Consider the following 6,186-nt stretch of genomic DNA (forward strand, 5'->3'; position numbering starts at 1 on the left):
TAATAAATAATAAATCTATAACTTATGAATAAAGATACCGACAGGTGTATGTGTATGAGTGCCTGACTTAGCAATGAAACATGCTCATCTAAGATAGATTCTTGGCTAAAGCTCAGAGGCAGCAAAACACACAACTTGAACCTTGCTTTGGGTGGATACAGGCGTGGGGGAGGCATTTGTAGGAAATTGGTAGGATAACACAAAAAATTACCAGTTTATGCAGTCTTGAGAAGTTGTTACTGTAACCAAATGAAGAAAAAAGGGTTGGTATGTAAATGCATGTTTACAATTTAGAGATGAGTCACCTCTGCTGGGCAGCTAATTGCTTCACTTTCCAGGGGAGAAAATTCTTGGGCTCCTCGTTTCCTTCTGTATAATACAGAGGCACTGATTCGCACCTAGCCCACACAGGTCGCTGTGAGACTCGGGTGGGAGAATGTGTGAAAAGCATCTGTCAGTACAAAGCTCTGTCTCCGTGTAAGTGCAAGGTGGGGGTGTTGTCTCTGACAAAGTCACACAGTTTCCCGTGGGAGATGGCAGTGGAACATTCTACAGGTGTCCTGCGCTTGTGTCTGTGAACTCACCTCCCTGAGAAGCCATATTGTTACCATCATTCCCGTTCTGCAGGTGGACAACTTGAGGCCTGGACAGGTTCAGCTCCCAGAGGCCACACAGGTGTAAAGGATAACTGGGCTTTGCTTCTCTGTAGAACTGGCTCAACTCGGAGCTGTTACTATTGTGCTATCTGCCTTTCTAGCAAGATGTCATTGTATCTCCTCCTCCTTTACAGTAATTGTCTTTCTCCACAGCCTATATTTCCTTGTTGCTACAGTCAAATTCTTTGGCATTTTATCTTTAGATGTAACAGAAGGAAGGTGAAAATTTACCTAAAATCTTAACAATTTTCCATTTTGGTCTTCCTGGAGGTTTGCAGTGAGATTGCTGGGCCATCATGTTCTTAGTGCTAACTTTGTATTTAGGAGAGAATCAGAATCACCAACCTGCTTCTGGGACAGTATCAAGGAGCTCCTACACTGGACTCTTTCCCAGACACACACATGCCCAGCTGAGGTGGGAAATGCCCCGTGGCATTGAATGCTAAGCAGGGAGCAACCCCATACCCGAGGCCAGCTGGTCATTACTCAGATGTCTCTGTCCTCACCGTGGGCAGTGTGGCCTTGCTTCCCACCGACCTCTCCAGCACCTCAGGCACCGCCTCCTTCGGTCTGAGAGGCTGCGGGTAATTGAGTTGGAGAGGCACCTTGCATGACCGGGTAGGGGTAGGCAGGGATGGACAAAGCAGAATTTCTCTTTCTTTTCCATTTTAAAATTACAAGAAACCACAAATTAACACCTGGTAAGCTGGCTTGAAAGTAAAGCATGGTTTTTAAGCAAAACATTCATGGTGTCTAAAAATGTCTTGTCCCTACACAGGTTTCAGGGTGTGAGCTGTGGAAATCCTAATGTTAGGTGAAGCTTAACTCAGCAGCTTCTGAAACTACTGACTTCTCAGTTCAAGAACCAACCGAGAAAGCCACCTGTGCTGCTGCTCCCTAGCATCGTCTACCCAACACGTAGAAGCAGGAGGCAGGGACCTAACGGCCATATCACCAGGATAGGGTGACTCTGTCTCCGGCATTGAACAGACAGGAAATGACCCAGATACTGTATATCCAAAAAGAACCAATGGAAACAAGCACCTCCTATGACTTTATGGAGAAAGCAACCAAAACCAAAGAACCCATCTGGACCTGTTTACTGTTGGTAAATGAAGTAGATTAGCCTGGTGAGCCCCAGTACCTCTCCCAGACAGAAGTCTTGATTCTAGAAGACCCCTAAGGTAAGCTGGGCCTTCTGTGATCAAGGACTGCAATCCCTCTGGCCTGTGACCTATGTTCACATCTTGAGCTGAGCACTATCCAAGGTGATTTCAGAAGCCCTTGGGAAAGTCTAACCCCAACCCTCAGGAGGCAGAAGGTGAACTCAAATCTGCAAAAACAATTCACTTCGCCGACTTTTAAAGATCGCCAGTGTTTTTTGTCCCTCCTCAAAGCAAAGAACCAAGTCATCTGAAAAAAATGGAGACAAGAATACACTCTGAGGCTTGCTATTTTGTTTTTACTTTTTTCAACAGATTCAAAGAGAGAGTGAGGTGTATGTTAACTTATTTTAAGGAATTATATGCACCTGGGGTTAATCTGTGAGTCAAGATAGTCACATGCTGAGCAAAGTTAGTCAGGCCCAGCTGGGGTGGCTCAGTTGGTTGGAGCATTGCCTCATACACTAAAAGGGTTGTGGGTTCGAATCCTAATCAGGACACATACCTAGGTTGCAGGGCACATATGGAAGGCAACTAATTAATGTTTCTCTCTCAATTCAATGTTTTCTCTCTCCCTCCTTCTGTTCTTCTCTCTAAAGCACATGTGTCAAACACAAGGCCCGCGGGCCAAATCCGTCCCGCCAGGCCTTGCAATGTGGCCCGCACCGCGCTGTCATCACTGCACTCCGCTGCGTTTCCATCACAATGACAGTTTATGACTGTTCAGTAAACCATTCGAGTTGGTCCGAAGGTTGTGGGTTATTGTTAAGCTGATTAACAGTAAACCATTCGGCCCGCGATTTAGGCTGGATTTTAGATTTTGGCCCCTTCTCTGATTGAGTTCGACACCCCTACTAAAAATCAATAAAATAACAAGAATGACAAAAAGTCTGATATTAAATGGTCCTTCTCTTCTGCTGTACATTTGCCCATGAGTTCAATTTAAGCATGTTGTGTATTTAAAATTTAATTACAGCCCAGCGGTTGAGTGTTGACCTATGAACTGGGAGTCAGGGCACATGCCCAAGTTGTGGGCACAATCCCTAGTAGGGAGTGTGCAGGAGGCAGTTGATCAATAATCCTCTCTTATCATTGATGTCTCTCTCCCTCCCTCTTTCTTCCTCTCTGAAATCATATATATATATGAAAGAGTTCTTAAACATTTATTTACATTCTTTTTTTTCCTTTTAATAGCTGAGCATTTCCAAATGTGGCTTCTCATTCAAAAAATGTATTCTTACCATTGCCAGAAAACCTCTACTTCATTCTGATGAGTCAGTCCCTCTAATTAGCAGGAAATAATCTGGAACTAATTAACTAAAAGATCTGGCTTGTCATCAAAATGCCATGGGCAACATGGTACGTAAAGAGACTGGGTGACAGATGAAATCATTTTACAGGACCAGTCACTTCAGGAAGGGGAAAGCACAGGTCCTGGGACCAAAAGCAGGGGTTTGTCTATTGATTAACCACATGTCCTGGGGAAAATCAGCCAATGTCTGCGGGCCTCGGGTTCCTCACCCAGGAAGGGAAGGGCACCTGCTATGCCTGCTGCTGCCCAGGCTGGATCTGGGGCCAAACGGAACTGAGGATGTGAAAGTGTTTTGTAAATTCCAAAGGCCCGCTCCACTGCAAACTCTGGCAGTTATTCAGTAGCGGTTGGGTTGTGTGGAGGCAACAAAAGAAACCCTGTATCTTGTACTCAGCCTTCAGACCATGTAATGCTGCTTGGGGCCCCCTCTTCCTTCCTAGCATGAAGGGCTGGAGCCCAGACGATGGATCTCTTAGCATTGCCTCTTCACCCCATTCCCCTGGACTGTGACGAGGAGATCAAACTCCATCAACAAGAAACCCAGGGACTCCTTGTGGAATTGTATTTGAGCCTGGAGGCCTACGTGTTTCAGTTAAAAACGGACTTGGAAACGAATAAAACGTTGCCCTGGACAAATTTTCTATCATTCCAGCAGAGGGAGACAGGGCTGCACTGACTCTCCCACAAACACTGCTATTTAATTTGCAGGCTCACAACATGAAGGCTTCCTTCCTTCTTTCTAGTCAGATATTGCCATCATCATTCAGTACCTCTGGGTGGAGAAAACACACGGCGACCGGCCATTATGAATTCAGCGGCACTCCGAACACTCTCAGCGGGGCGTGCCTGCACTGCTCTCAGGGGACCCTGGGCCTTGGGAAACAGCAGCGGCGTGTTCAGCCTCCAGATGTGGTGGGCACCCCTGGCGGCTGAGCCTGCATTCACTCTGTCTTCCTCTCTCCTGAATTAGAACCACGGGTTTGTTCAAGCACCTGCCCCGTAGAGGGGATCTTAATTCACCTAAGCCAGCGATTTTTAACCTTACTCATCTGATGGCACATAAACCAATGACTAAAATGATTCGGCACACCAAAAAAAATTTGGGGGGGGGGGCTCATCTGAAAAAAAACGTATAGTTTTGATTAATTCAGAGCAGACAGCTATTGTTGTGTTATCTGTTGTCATTTAAAAATATATATTTTTTATTAATATTTTACAGAGAGGAAGAGAGAGGGATAGAAAGTTAGAAACATTGATGAGAGAGAATCATCAATCAGCTGCCTCTTGCACACCCCCCACTGGAGATGTGCCCGCAACCAAGGTACATGCCCTTGACCGGAATCGAACCCGGGACCTTTCAGTCCGCAGGCCGACACTCTAGTCATTGAGCCAAACCGGTTTTGGCTGTTGTCATTTTTTTTAAAAAAATGTTTCTTCCCCACCAAAACTGGTTTGGCTCAGTGGATAGAATGTTGGCCTGCGGATTGAAAAGTCCCAGGTTCGATTCCAGTCAAGGGCATGTACCTTGGTGGTGGGCACATCCCCTGTGGGGGTGTGTGCAAGAGGCAGCTGATTGATGTTTCTCTCTCATCGATGTTTCTAACTCTCTATCCTTCTCCCTTCCTCTCTGTAAAAAAATCAATTAAAAATATTTTTAATGTTTTTCCCCTGATACTTTAAATGTATTTTTATTGATTTCAGAGAGGAAGGGGGAAAGAGAGAGAGACATCAATGATGAGAGAGAATCAGTGATTTGCTGCCTCCTGCACACCCCACACTGGGGATCGAGCCCACAACCCAGGCCTGTGCCCTGACCGGGAATGGAACCCAGACCTCCTGGTTCGTAGGTTGATGCTCAACCACTGAGCCATGCTGGTTGGGCAACTGTTGTCATTTTTACTTTGACAATCTAAGAAAAAAGGCACCAGTGCCCTTGACTAGTCAGAGATGGAACGTTTTAAAAACTTGTGGCGCTGGTACATCTACACAGTGGAATACTATGCTGCTGTAAAAAAAAAGAAGGAACTTTTACCATTTGCAATAGCATGGATGGAACTGGAAAGCATTATACTAAGCTAGGGGTGTCAAACTCAGTCAGAGAAGGGGCCAAAATCTAAAATCCAGCCTAAATTGCGGGCCGAATGGTTTACTGAACAGTCATAAACTGTCATTGTGATGGAAACGCAGCAGAGTGCAGTGATGACAGCGCGGTGCGGGCCACATTGCAAGGCCTGGCGGGACGGATTTGGCCCGCGGGCCTTGTGTTTGACACATGTGTACTAAGCATAATAAGCCAGTTGGAGAAAGATAAATATCATATAATCTCACTCCTATGTGGGATATAATGATCAACATAATCTGATGAACAAAAATACAATAGATCCAGAGACAAATGGCAGGGGAAGGGGGGAGGTTAGAGAGCAAAGGATCTGTATGCATGCATATCAGCATAACCAATGGGTAGACACTGGGATGGTGGGGACTTGCCCTGGGTGAGAATGGCTGGGGTGAGGGGGTCAAGAGGAGAAAAAGGAGACATATGTAAAACTTTATACAATAAATTAAAAAACAAAAACAAAAAACAAAACAAAAAAACTTGTGGCACTGGTTGAAAATCGCCAGTCTAAGTCAATCCGAGCACATTTTTCTCTGATATAGTTTACTGGTCCAGGGGTGGACTTGATGACCTTCCTCGGCCCAGTCAGACTGAAGGGAAGGGCTTATCCTCCACGTTCTGGAAAGAGGTTTGCCCTCTGGCTTTCACACTGGACGTGAGCAAGGAGGCCCATTGCTCTGGCACCATATTGCAGGTGCGAATAAGATGGCCAGAGGGAAAAGAACACGGGTAAGGATGGCTTGTTGATGGCATCACTAAATAAAAAATAAAAAAACCCGTGGCCTGGACTTCTTGATCTGTGAGGGAACACATTTTTGGTTAAGCCAGCTGGAGTCAAAGCCTCTGTGTCAAAGCCTCTGTATTTTACAGTTACCGTGCCTTATGCATTGATGGACTCCCTCAGTTTTCCATGGGTCTGTATTGAGGATGCTGTTGCAT

This window comes from Pipistrellus kuhlii, unplaced genomic scaffold (assembly GCF_014108245.1).
Source record: "Pipistrellus kuhlii isolate mPipKuh1 unplaced genomic scaffold, mPipKuh1.p scaffold_m20_p_5, whole genome shotgun sequence".
NCBI classification, from domain to species: domain Eukaryota; kingdom Metazoa; phylum Chordata; class Mammalia; order Chiroptera; family Vespertilionidae; genus Pipistrellus; species Pipistrellus kuhlii.